The sequence below is a fragment of the Danio aesculapii genome, chromosome 21, assembly GCF_903798145.1.
Source record: "Danio aesculapii chromosome 21, fDanAes4.1, whole genome shotgun sequence".
NCBI lineage: Eukaryota > Metazoa > Chordata > Actinopteri > Cypriniformes > Danionidae > Danio > Danio aesculapii.
Genome location: NC_079455.1, coordinates 46,034,447 through 46,048,436, shown reverse-complemented (window position 1 = coordinate 46,048,436; position 13,990 = coordinate 46,034,447). Strand labels below are relative to the sequence as shown.

General features: G+C 37.1%; 1 protein-coding gene across 1 annotated transcript in view; it reads left to right on the top strand.

Moving 5' to 3' along the window:
* The first annotated feature begins 2,675 nt into the window (after nt 1-2,675).
* Nucleotides 2,676-13,990, top strand: part of LOC130214373 (inactive tyrosine-protein kinase PRAG1) — a 61,546-nt gene continuing 50,231 nt past the window's right edge. Inside the window, exon 1 of the mRNA XM_056446032.1 lies at nt 2,676-2,831. The gene's annotated coding sequence lies outside the window, so the exon portion shown is untranslated. The remainder of the gene's footprint in view (nt 2,832-13,990) is intronic.

Below are 13,990 nucleotides of genomic sequence, written 5' to 3'. Positions count from 1 at the left end.
TGGTGCGAGTTTGGTGGTCATAGCTCGAAAGCTCTAGGAGGAGATAGAGTTAGAAATTTAGTCTCAGAAGAAGAAGAATAATAAAAAAAAAAATAATAATAAGTTTAAATAGGATAACAGTAGGTTGGCTTTGACAAGCCACCATAATAATAATAAGTTTAAGATAGATAACAATATGCTGGCTTTTCAAGCCACCATAATAACTGGACTTCTAGTTGATGATTGTGTATCAGAAGTGTCTTATATGAAAGGTAAAGGCCTCTAGATTTTGCTTATTTGAGCACAATATAATCTGATCATGTCTTGATGTTGACTGATTTGATTAGGACAGTAAGGTCTGACTCTGCTTAGACTAAAGTCTGCTCACTGAACCTTCAATAATGTCCAGTATAGAATATGTGCTCATGCTGCAGTGGAAACAGAATGAATATTGTGTCTGACTCCATCATGAGCTTGGAGGACTGCATCCATACATCTCTTTGATGTGGAGGCTGAAGTATGAGAAGGAGCGCTATCCTGCTGGAGAATTGTCCCTCTCCTGTGGTTTGTAATGTAATGGGCAGCACAAATGTCTTGATACCTCAGGCTGTTGATGTTGATCATCCACTCTGCAGATCTCTCACACGCCCCCATACTGAATGAACCCCAAACCATGATTTCTCCATCACCAAACTTGACTGATTTCTGTGAGAATCTTGGTCCATGCTGGTTCCAGTAGGTCTTCTGCAGTATTGGTGATGATTGGGATGCAGATCAACAGATGATTCAGCAGAGAAATCCACCTTCTGCCACTTTAACAAATGATCAACTAGAAGTCCAGTTATTATCTGCTGCTCTACAACTGAGATTCTCCACAAGACTTTTGTCTTGTGCGTAGTGTATGCTCACACAAACTTTCACACACATATTTAGACACAAACACAGACAGTGTTGTAAAAAGTGCAAAACCACATAGCCCTGTGTGAAAGGGGGCAAAAAATGTTATAATATATAATTTATATATAATATACGGATAGATAGATAGATAGATGGATGGATGGATGGATGGATGGATGGATGGATGGATGGATGGATGGATGGATGGATGGATGGATGGATAGACGGATAGACAGGTAGACAGATAGACCTTACACTGGCTGCCTGTTAAGTTTCGTATTGAATTTAAAATATTGCTTCTTACATATAAAGCTTTAAATAATCTAGCTCCTGTTTATCTAACCAATCTTCTGTCTCGCTACAATCCAACTCGCTCTTTAAGGTCTCAAAACTCAGGGCTTCTGGTAGTACCTAGAATAGCAAAGTCGAGTAAAGGAGGTCGAGCCTTCTCATTTATAGCTCCTAAACTCTGGAATAGCCTTCCTGATAACGTCCGAGGCTCAGACACACTCTCCCAATTCAACACTAGATTAAAGACCTATCTGTTCAGTAAAGCATACACTTAGTGCACCACTTGGGGGCTTCCACACAGGTTATGCATCTTGCTGATATACACTGTGAACATCAGCTACGCTAATTATTTTCTTTATTCTCCATTTCCACCTGGGGATACTCTTCCCGAGGCCCTCAGACTATGCAGAGTCACTGATTCGATTCCAAGACCAACGACGAGATGATCCCAAGGTTTCCATATCCTGGACCAGGCCGAATCCTGAGCAGCTGCTGTGGTGGTCATGGAAGAGTGGAGAACATGAGACTGATTCCTGTGACGCTCCAGAGACAGACGAGTCTTCGCTGAGGCCAGCTTCCAGCCTCCGCCACTGAGACTGCAGCTCTGCACAAGACGTTTGGCCAGCGGAGAAATTAAAATGGTCGTGCCCAACTGAGCCTGGTTTCTCTCAAGGTTTTTTTTTCTTCACTTCCACCATTAGTGAAGTTTTTTTCCCTCTCCGCTGTTGCCACTGGCTTGCATGGTTCAGGATCTATAGAGCTGCGCATAGATAGATAGATAGATAGATAGATAGATAGATAGATAGATAGATAGATAGATAGATAGATAGATAGATAGATAGATAGATAGATAGATAGATAGATAGATAGATAGATAGATAGATAGATAGATAGATAGATTGATTGATTGATTGATTGATTGATTGATTGATTGGATAGACTGATGGATGGATAGACTGATAGATGGACGGATGGATGGATTGATGGATGGATGGGTAGACGAATGGACGGACGATCGATAGATAGATAGATAGATAGATAGATAGATAGATAGATAGATAGATAGATAGATAGATAGATAGATAGATAAGTTAATAATGTGCTAACTTAATTTTATAAGTTACGCAAGCTGTTTTAGGTCAGTTTAACATAATATAAGTTCAATGGACTCATAAGGTTAATTTGATTTTGCCTAAAAATTTAAGGCAACCAGGATTTTTAGTGTAGTTACGCAAAAATGAATGAATGAAAAACTTAATAAAACAGTAATACTATTTAAGATACTTTTATTATGATTACTATCCCTTCAGGAATTATGATTACTAGTATTTTGAGAATGTAAAGTGCAGATTGTTTGCTGTAAGGGTTTGGTGAGAGCAGAGAATATACAGTCTGTGCAGCACAAACATCTTTACCGATATGGGAAGTCCCCACAAAGACTGCTTTACCCGTGTGTGTGTGTGTGTGTGTGTCTCCGCCTCCTCTGCAGGAGTGTGTATGTGTGTGTGTGTGCGTCGCTGCTTCAGTTCTCCTCAGTTCAGTTTCTCCGCTCGACCTCATCGGTGTGTGTGTTTTTCCTTCGCTGCTCTCCGGTATCCGGGAATCACGGAGCGTGTTTGCGTCCTGCGGGAATCTGCGGTGTGTGTCTGCGTGTGTTTCTGCAGGTAAGCCGAAGCTGGATCTGTGTGTGTTTCTGTCACGCGTGGACAACAAATCATGCGGATCTGCGCAGAATCGGGCTTTATTCTGTTCATATTCAGTGGCGTTCAACGTGTTGGTGACCGATGGGGAGTCATTCATTCATTCATTCATTCATTCATCGGTTTCTTCATTGATGTGAACGCGTGTTTTCTCGGCATCTGCTCGCCCTTTTACTGTAACGCTGCTTTATATTCCTGTCAGGTTTCCTCGACTGTGTGAAACTCATGATCTCTGTGTCGACACACACACACACGTTATGATTATGACATTCAGTTATTGAGATAAAGTTGGTTTTATATTCGCACATTCGTTCATTTTTAACAGCGACATTTTCTGACAGCCTACTTTAAATGCTGGATCTGAATTAGCATGTAAATATGACTTCAGCACAACATTAGCACTGTTAAACTGACTGTGAACAATGTTGTACTCTGATAGTCATTGGCTGCTAATGCTAATATGATTACACAATTTAGAATTAGCAAATAATAGGTCTGATATTATATTAATAATGAGGTGAAAGTCCGATAATTAAGCCAATTTTACCTCCTCGGTCGTTCCTTTAGTGTGTGAACAGGTGTGAATCTGGATTAAATCAGTTTAACTCTGGAATCATAGTTTATATTTGATATTCTTGTTAAAATTGTGTGTTGGTTAACAAACTTTAATACTGTGTATATATATATATATATATATATGTATATGTATATATTTATATATATATATATACATATTAGGGCTGCACGATATTGAAAAAATTTGAGATTGCGATATATTGTTTTTCAGTGATTATATTTTTCACATGATTATAATTTCACATGATGGCTTGAGTAGCTCTATTTGGGGGAAAAGATCATTAATTTATATTGATTGGGGTGATTTTTATAAGGGTGTGAATCGTGTATAAATATAATAAACAAATTGCAAGCAAGAGTAATTACTATAGAGCAAAATAAACCGTGCTTTATAGTTTTCCAGAGAGTCGATCTGTATTCGAGAACAGAAGAGGATTAATGAAATGTCAAATAAACATGTATAGTCTTCATTGGGTTAATAATTAAGTCATTTATTTATTTATTTTTCTGTATAATTAAGTATATTTTTCTTCACTAAAGTTACAAATGCTGTGCTTTACATGCTCTTAAAATGCCTTTAAAACAACTGCTAATGATAAAGTTTCCCTGTAATCCCAACTCAATATTGCATTTCCTGCGATGTGACTGTTGCGGACATTCACATTACAATATCGATGCTGAAACCATATATTGTGCAGCCCTAATGTACACAATATATAGCATGTAGAGATTGTTCATTGGTTAACATAAACTGTTTACAGCATGTCATTGTTGCACTCTAAATAACTCTGTGTTGTTTTTTAACCCAAAGTTGGGTTTAATTTGTACAAATGCAATATTGGGATGAAAAGTGTAATGTAAATTTAATTGAAAAAATAAAATAAAATGACCCAGCCTTGGGTTACAACAACCCAGCATTTTGAGAGTGTATTTAATTAAAGCACAGTTCATTTTTGCGCACTGACTAATATAGCAACTCATGACTTTAATACGATTATTACAGTTAATTGTGTCCAGATCAACTTTTATGTAATACTGTAAAGTGTTAGTACACTCTAAAACAATGCTGGGTTGTTATAACCCAACATTGGGTCAAATATGGACAAACCCAAAGTTTTTTTTTTTTCACCAATTAAATTTAAATTACACTTTTTAACCCAACCGTTTGTCCATATTTGACCCAGCATTGGGTTATAACAACCCAGCATTTTTAAGACAATAGAGTTAAAGCAAACAGAATGACAAAACTTTTTTTATTTGTTTAATATTTATATGCTGTTACACATTTTCATGACGTCTACACTAATATTTTAATTAAACGTGGCCAATTCTGAAAGAGTTCTGAATTTAATAGTAATGTTAAAGCGATAATATCTGTATTTAACAAATTATTCACATTGTGTACTACAATAACAGTTAATAATATTAATAATGATAATAATATTAATATAGTTGAAATCGTTACACTTATTGACGATACTGTTAATTCTAATAAGGTGAATGTCTGATTATAAATCTAACATTACCTCAGTCATTCATTTAGCGTGTAAACAGGTGTGAAACTGGATTAAATCAGTTTAACATGGGAATCACAGTTTATATTTGGTATTCTTGTTCAATTGTGTGTTGGTTAACGAACTTTATTACTGTATATTAATTATACATTATACAGTATAGCATTTTAATATTGTGTGTTGGTTAACAGAAGCTCCTTTTACAGCATGGTGTTGTTGCACGCTAAATAACTCTGTGCTGTTTTTAACCCAAAGTTGCATCAAATTTGTACAAATCAAATTTTATTAATATAAAAGGTGTCATTTTAATTTTACTGAATAAATAAATAAATAAATAAATAAATAAATAAATAAAATAACCGGGCGTTGGGCTATAACAAGCCAGCATTTTTAGAGTGAACTTAATTAAATTTATGATTATGATTATTACAGTTAATTGTGTTCAGATCAACTTTTGTGAAACACTGTAAAGTGTTAGTACACTCTAAAACAATGCTGGGTTGTTATAACCCAGCATTGGGTCAAATATGGAAAAACATTGTTTTTTTTTTTTTATTTAAATTTAAATGACACTTTTTAGGTCAATTGTTGACCCATTATTGGGCTAAAACAACCCAGCATTTTTTAGATTATAGAGTAAAATCAATGACAAAAGCTTTTTATTTGTTTGATATTTTTATGCTGTTACACATTATAATGACGTCTACACTAATATTTTAATTAAACGTGGCCAATTCTGAAAGAGTTCTGAATTTAATAGTAATGTTAAAGCAATAATATCTGTATTTAACAAATTATTCACATTGTGTACTACAATAACCGGTGATAATGATAGTGGGCAACGCAGTGGCACAGTAGGTGGTGTTGTCGCCTCACAGCAAGAAGATCGCTGGTTCGAGCCTCGGCTGGGTTAGTTGACGTTTCTGTGTGGAGTTTGCATGTTCTCCCTGCGTTCGTGTGGGTTTCCTCCGGGTGCTCCGGTTTCCCCCACAGTCCAAACACATGCGGTACAGGTGAATTGGGTAGGCTAAATTGTCCGTAGTGTAAGTGTGTATGTGTTTCCCAGTGATGGGTTGCTGCTGGAAGGGCGTCCGCTGCATAAAACAAGTGCTGGATAAGTTGGCGGTTCATTCCGCTGTGGCGACCCCAGATTAGTAAAGGTACTAAGCCGAAAAGAAAATGAATGAATGAATGATGATAGTAATAATAATATAGTTGAAAACATTACACTGTCTTTGGCTTCCTTAAAGTGACAGTGCACCCAATAATGAGAATTTACTCAAGTGTTTCTGCACTTTTTATGAGGGTCTTTCTTCTGTTGAACACAAAACAAGATATTCTGAGGAATGCTGGAGCAAATCAGCCGTTGACATCCATAGTGGGAACAAAATATTCTGGTTATTTGTTTCCCAGCATTCCTCTGTTCATCCTCCTTGGTGTTCAACAGAAGAGAAACAGGTTTTTATGAGGTGAACTGTCCCTTTAAGTAATTTCACGACTCACTGATTCACTGTCTGATCATTCAGAATAAAAGCAGTTTTTAATTGTTTTAACTGATTTATTTTCTCTTTGTCATGATGACAGTAAATAATATTAGACTAGATATTCTTCAAGACACTTCTATCCAGCTTAAAGTGACATTTAAAGGCTTCACTAGGGTAATTAGGGTAAAGTTAGGGTAATTAGGCAAGTCATTGTATAACAGTGGTTTATTCTGGAGACAATCCAAAACTAATATTGCTGAAGGGGGCTAATAATATTGAGCTTAAAATGGCTTTAAAACAATTAAAAACTGCTTTTATTCTAGCTGAAATAAAACAAATAAGACTTTCTCCAGAAGAACAAATATTAGAGGAAATACTGAGAGAAATTCCTGAATCTGTTTAACATCATTTGGGAAATATTTGAGAAAGATTCACTGGAGGGCGAATAATAATTCTGGCTTCAACTGTATGAGCAAACATATATTTGTACAAGTGTTTGAGTGTGTTTTGTCCTAAATGACCTCCCATATCTCCTGCTCCTCGTCTGAAGGTGAAGCACTGGTTGTTCAGAGGGTTTTCAGCTCTCCTGTTTTGTCTTTTGGGTTTTGACTTGTCAAACTTGTTGCCAGCGAGTCTAACAGTGCGACCAAGACGCATTCCTTCAGCTCAGAGCAAACAGTGAGAAAACACTGAACACACACTCCAACCTGCAGCTTATCTGTCCTCACCTGCTCTTAAAGGGACAGCACACACAAATAACTGCTATTGGTTACTCATTGGCTTGCATAGAATTTTTTTGTTCCTACTGTTGATTTCGATAGATCGATAACATCCTTCAGAATATCTTGTGTTGTGTTCAACAGAAGAAAGAAAGCCATAAATGTTTAGAAACACTTGAGTGTGAGTAAATGAAATGTTCATTTTGTGTGTGAACTGCCCCTTTAAGTAAGTTCTCCCCTGCCCCTTTAAGTAATACTTCACTGATTCACTGATAATTCTTCTGAGTTCTGCAGCTTTTGAGATTAATTTAATTAGCCTTTTCATTTAAACATTAGAGTTGATTAGATTTATTTATTTTAAAACACAATATATTTTTAATTTTCACTTCTTTTGCTTAATTTTAGCAACATGGGCTTTTTTTAAAATGGCAGTTCACTCAAAACTGAAACTTGTGTCATCATTGACTTCCGTAGTATTTTTGGTTTCTGCTATTGATGTTGGTGGATGAACATTCTTCAGAATATCTTGCTTTGTTTTTACAGTTAAGTGTTTGTTCCTTCAGTTGGAGTAGATGAATGGGTGAACTGCCCCTTTAAGACTGTGTTGTAGTCCAGATGATGGAGTAAAACATGATTTCTGTGTGATATTATTTAGGATTTTCACAATAATTGTCATTGTACTGTATGCAGTATCTAAAAAATATACATACATTTTCATTTATTTCTGCTTTTGAATTGCATTATGGGATTTTGATCTCTCATCCAACGACTTTTGATTAAACGTTTGACATTTATTAGCATTTTTAAGAGTGTGAAATGATCTGTTTTCTTATATATCTCAAATATCCTGGTTAATGTTCACTCATAATGTGTAGAAACACTTCAGTGTGAGTAAATGAAGAGGTTTTAATTGTGAATATGTTTTTAATTTTTACTTTGTTTACTTTTTAATCTGTTTGCCATCAAATTTCATTTTTGGGTGAACTGTCCCTTTAAACAGCTGCACAAACTGGTTCAGTGTCTGATAATTGAGCTGAGGTGAAGGGATAATTCACCTAAAAATTAAAATGTACTCAATATTTACTCTCCCTCATGTGGTTTTAAACCTTCCTTTAAATCTTCATCAGGGTGCCAACTATTACAGCAAATGTTTTACACAGCGGATGCCCTTCCTGCTGCAACCCAGTACTGGAAAACACCCATATACACTCATTAACACACACACTTATACACTACAGCCAATTTACTAGTTTAATGTATATCCATTTGGCCACGAAATAGCCATAAGTTGCTGATGTGGCAATAAATATGTAATAAATAAATAAACTATAGCCAATTTAGTTCATCAATTCCCCTTTTAGCGCATTTATTTGGACCCGGAGCACCCGGAGGAAACCCACGCCAACACGGGGAGAACATGCAAACTCCATACAGAAACACTAACTGACCCAGCCGAGACTCAAACCAGCAACTTTCTTGCTGTGAGACCACAGTGCTAACCACCGTGTTGCCCTTCCTTTAAACACTAAAGAAGATATTTTGAAGAATGCTGAAAACAATCATTGATTTTCATAGTAGGTAAAACAAATGCAGCTTTTCAACATTCTTCAAAATCTCTTCTTTTGTGTTGAACAGAATAAGCTCATAAAGGTTTGAAAGAAGTAAATGAGAGGATTTTTATTTTTGGTTGAACTGTGCCTTTAAGAGAAGTTGAAGATTAAGAAGATTTCCCTCCAGGGTTTAAAGATGATGTTCATAAAATGGCTTTCACAGCAAAAGAGAACCATTTTTGGTTCCCCAAGGAACCTTTTAGTGAGCAGTTCCTCATTATATTTTTCCACCATGTGCATAAAAAGTTGAATGGATGTTTAAAGTTCTGCATGAAACTGCATACCAATACATTTTACATTAATTTAGCAGATGCTAAACATATGTTAAAGAAAATATATGTGATAAATAAGAGGAGTTTTATATTCATTTTAATTATTTATTTTATTAACGATTCATTCAGCGAATCACTTGTAATAGGAATACTTCACACACACGAATGGAAATTTATCATTAATTTACTCACAGTAAAATTAATGTGCCTTTTTTCATTAAATAGATTTAAGTTAAAGGGGTGGCATGGTGGCTCAATGGTTAGCACTGTAGCCTCACAGCAAGAAGGTCACTGGTTTGAGTCCCTGCTGGGTCAGTTGGCCTTTCTGTGTAGAGTTTGCATGTTCCCCTCCAGTGTTTCCCAGTACTAGGTTGCGGCTGGAAGGGCATCCGCTGTGTAAAACATGCTGGAATAGTTGGTGGTTCATTCTACAGTGGCATCCCCTGATGAATAAGCTGAAGGAAAATGAATGATTAAGTTAAACTGTAGACACAATATTGTCTGCTATTGTTTTCAGTTTTTCTAATGAAAATAGTTTAAATAAAGTCAGAAAAGATCTTTTGTGCATCTCAGACTGAGTTTCCCTTCTGAATCAATCTGTTTCTCAGTGAATCATTTGAGTCAGCGATTCAGTAATTCATTCATAAAGACAATCTATTGCTTTGAGCGGAGATTGTTGACCCATGGTACCGTTTGTTTTGGCCCTCCATCTCATCTGAGAATAGAGGGGGAATGATGGGGAGGTTTGGGGCGAATGCCTTTAACAGAGCTTGGCATTTTTATTTTAACATAACCTTTGTTTTTTAACTCTTGAGCTACAGAAAAGCAAACTAAAATTATGAATGAATCAGATTTGTAAAAAAGAAATACAGTCTACAGTCATTTGATGGAAAGCGGACATTGCAGAAAAGATCAGCAAGCGGATCGGCAAGGTGTATTGATTAGTGTTATAAATAGGATTGTTCATGTGTTTTATTGCAAGATGTTTACTATAAAATGTACAAAAATTATCATTATTAATACAATTAAAGTATTTTGAATGCAATACATTATAGGATTAATTAAATTATATAATGAATTATAATAATAAATTAGGAAATTACGTTACAACATTAAGGTTTGGTATATTTACCCCTGGACCGGCCCGGCCCACCAATCTCAGTCAAGCTTTTAGTGTTTCATAAGAAAAAGTTTGGGCACTCCTGGATTTGAGTCTTAATTAATCAGCAGTCCTGAACAAATGTTTATCTGACAATAACCAAACACCTTAGAATGATCATCAGCCAATCAGAATCAAGCGTTCAACAGATGCATAGTTTAAAGTGATACAATGATATTATCATAAGCAGTAATGAGGAACTCCTAATGAAGGAAATCTCCATATATGGTTCATGCAAATGCTGCTAATTATGCAACTAATGAACATGCAAATCAGCGCACATGTGTTTGGTGGCTTTCACAGGACAGCGCCAGATGGTGTGTGTGTGTGTGTGTTTGATTGAGAAATCTTTTTAGATATTAATTATCGCATGCATGTGACTCATTTTAGGCTCCTAATTAAGAAATGCGCTAATAATCATTATAAGACTGATATTAGACCGTATTTTAAATACTATTGATAGCTAGTTCATTCATTCATTTTCTTTTCGGCTTAGTCCCTTTATTAATCTGGGGTTGCCACAGCGGAATGAACCGCCAACTTATCCACCATATGTTTTACACAGCGGATGCCCTTCCAGCTGCAACCCATCTCTGGGAAACACCCATACACACTCATACACTACGGCCAATTTAATTAATCAATATAGCGCATGTGTTTTGACTGTGAGAGCACCCGGAGGAAACCCACGCCAACATGGGGAGAACATGCAAACTCCACACAGAAACACCAACTGACCCAGCAGAGGCTCAAACCAGCAACCTTCTTGCTGTAAGGCGATTGTGCCACCCACTGCGCCACCGTGCTGCCCATTGATAGCTAGTATATAATAATAAACTTACAAATAGTTAAACTAGCTCAAATTGTTAATATTATAACTATTAAAACAAAATGTGCCATATCACCCTGCAGCCCAAGACTGGTTACTCACTGAAGCTAAGCAGGGCTGAGCCTGTCGGTACCTGGATGGGAGACCACATGGGAACACTAGGTTGCTGTTGGAAGTGGTGTTAGAGAGGCCAGCAGGGGGCGCTCAACCTGTGGTCTGTGTGAGTCCTAATGCCCCAGTAAAGTGAAGGGGACACTATACTATCAGTGGGCGCCGCCAATAGGATGAGACGTTAAACTGAGGTCCTGACTCTCTGTGCTCATTAATAATCTCATGGCACTTCTGAAGGAGTAGTGGTGTAACCCTGGTATCCTGGCCAAATTCCCTCTCGGCCCTTACCCATCATTCAATTCAATTCAATTCAATTCACCTTTATTTGTATAGCGCTTTTACAATGTAGATTGTGTCAAAGCAGCTTCACATAAAAGGTCACAGTAAATAGGAACAGTGTAGTTCAGTTTGTAGTGTTTAAGTTCAGTTCAGTTGAGCTCAGTTCAGTGTGGTTTAATAATCACTACTGAGAGTCCAAATATTGAAGAGCAAATCCAACGATGCGCAGCTCTACAGATCCTGAACCATGCAAGCCAGTGGCGACAGCGGAGAGGGAAAAACTTCACTAATGGCGGAAGTGAAGAAAAAAACCTTGAGAGAAACCAGACTCAGTTGGGCACGACCATTTTAATTTCTCCACTGGCCAAACGTCTTGTGCAGAGCTGCAGTCTCAGTGGCGGAGGCTGGAAGCTGGCCTCAGCGAAGACTCGTCTGTCTCTGGAGCGTCACAGGAATCAGTCTCATGTTCTCCACTCCTCCATGACCATCACAGTAGCTGCTCAGGATACGGCCTGGTCCAGGATATAAAAACCATGGGATCATCTCGTCGTTGGTCTTGGATCGAATCATAGCTTCTCAATCATCCCCATCCACTGAATTGGCTCTATCATTGTCTCTCCACTCCACCTATAGCTGGTGTGTGGTGAAGCACTGGCGCCGTTGTCCTGTGGCTGCCGTCATCCAACTGGAGCTGCACACTGGTGGTGGTGTGGAGAGACCCCCCTCATGATTGTGAAGCGCTTTGGGTGTATGGCCAGACATGATAAATGCGCTATATAATTTTTATTCTTGTCTGCTGTGCCTTTTTTAAATTGGGTTATATTTATAAAACTATATTTATGACATTATTAAAGCTCATTCATTACGTTAGGTTTTTATAGTGTTTGATGTTTTTTATGCTCTTCTTGGGTCTGATGTAATGTAATTTCGTTCTGCATTACAATTGATTGTGATGTTTTGAATGACAAAAATAAAGGAAAGTGAATCTGATCTCTAGACGTTCAGACTTTGTTAAAAGATGCGATGCATTATCTTCAGTTAGAAAACATGTGATTTTTCTGTCATAGATGAGACTAACAAGTTTTATGACTCTTGGGGATGTTTTATCAATTGTTTTATAAGTAAAGAGCATCCTGTTTCCATCTAAAAAGCATAGATTGTTAAAGATATGGACGTAGTGTCCGTGACGTCACTCATAGGTTTCTGAAGAACGCAAAAGAAGCTACAAGTAGGCGTGGCCAAACATCACCATTTTGTTCGCACGTCATCGCACCAAGTGCCAAGCGTGTAAACACCTTATTTCTGCTGTAAAGTCAGCCATTTTAACAGTGGGCTTTGGATGTATTATTATTCATTCATTCATTTTCTTTTCGGCTTTATCCCTTTATTAACACAACAACTATAGTAATTGATCTGTTGTGGTGATTTTACAGTCGCTATGGTAACACAACAACTATAGTTATTGATCTGTTGTGGTGATTTTACAGTCGCTATGGAAACACAACAACTATAGTTCTTGATCTGTTGTGGTGATTCTACAGTCGCTATGGTAACACAATAACTATAGTAACTGATCTGCTGTGGTGATTCTACAGTCGCTATGGTAACACAATAACTATAGTAACTGATCTGCTGTGGTGATTCTACAGTCGCTATGGTAACACAACAACTATAGTTATTGATCTGTTGTGGTGATTCTACAGTCACTATGGTAACCCAACAACTATAGTTATTGATCTGTTGTGGTGATTCTACAGTCGCTATGGTAACACAACAACTACAGTAATTGATCTGTTGTGGTGATTCTACAGTCGCTATGGTAACACAACAACTATAGTTATTGATCTGTTGTGGTGATTCTACAGTCGCTATGGTAACCCAACAACTATAGTTATTGATCTGTTGTGGTGATTCTACAGTCGCTATGGTAACACAACAACTATAGTTATTGATCTGTTGTGGTGATTCTACAGTCGCTATGGTAAGTTGCTAAGTCTTTTTTTCTCTGTTTAAACACGTTAAAGAGTGTTGAAACTCTAAACAATCTCACGGCTGTTTTTAAAAGAGCAGCAGGTGCTTCAGCATGAGAACGAGTTCGAGTTTCTAAACCACAAGTGCTCGGTTTGCAGATGCACAATGACTCAGTTCGATGCAGGACTCTATTTGCAGCGGCTGAAAGTATTTAAAGGCACAGCTGGTTAAAGCGGGAAATAACAGGACATGCTCTGAATAACACACTAACATGTGTACTTCAGAAGTCTGCTCTTCCTGATCAGTGTGGGAAGTTTCACTCTCGGGAATGATTCATTTACCTTTAGTGATGATTCAATACATCAGCATCAGTCTTTCCCTTACTTAAAGAGACAGTTCACCCCAAAAACAAACATTTCCTCATTATTTAGTCACACTCAAGTGCATGTAAACGTCTATGAGTTTCTGTCTTCTGCTGAACACAAAGCAAGATATAACTGAAGTATTAGCTGTGTTCACATTAACCTAATTTTATGCACGATTTAGATTATCACATAAATAATTCTTAATAGAAATGCTTCACGTTTTTATGTGCATTT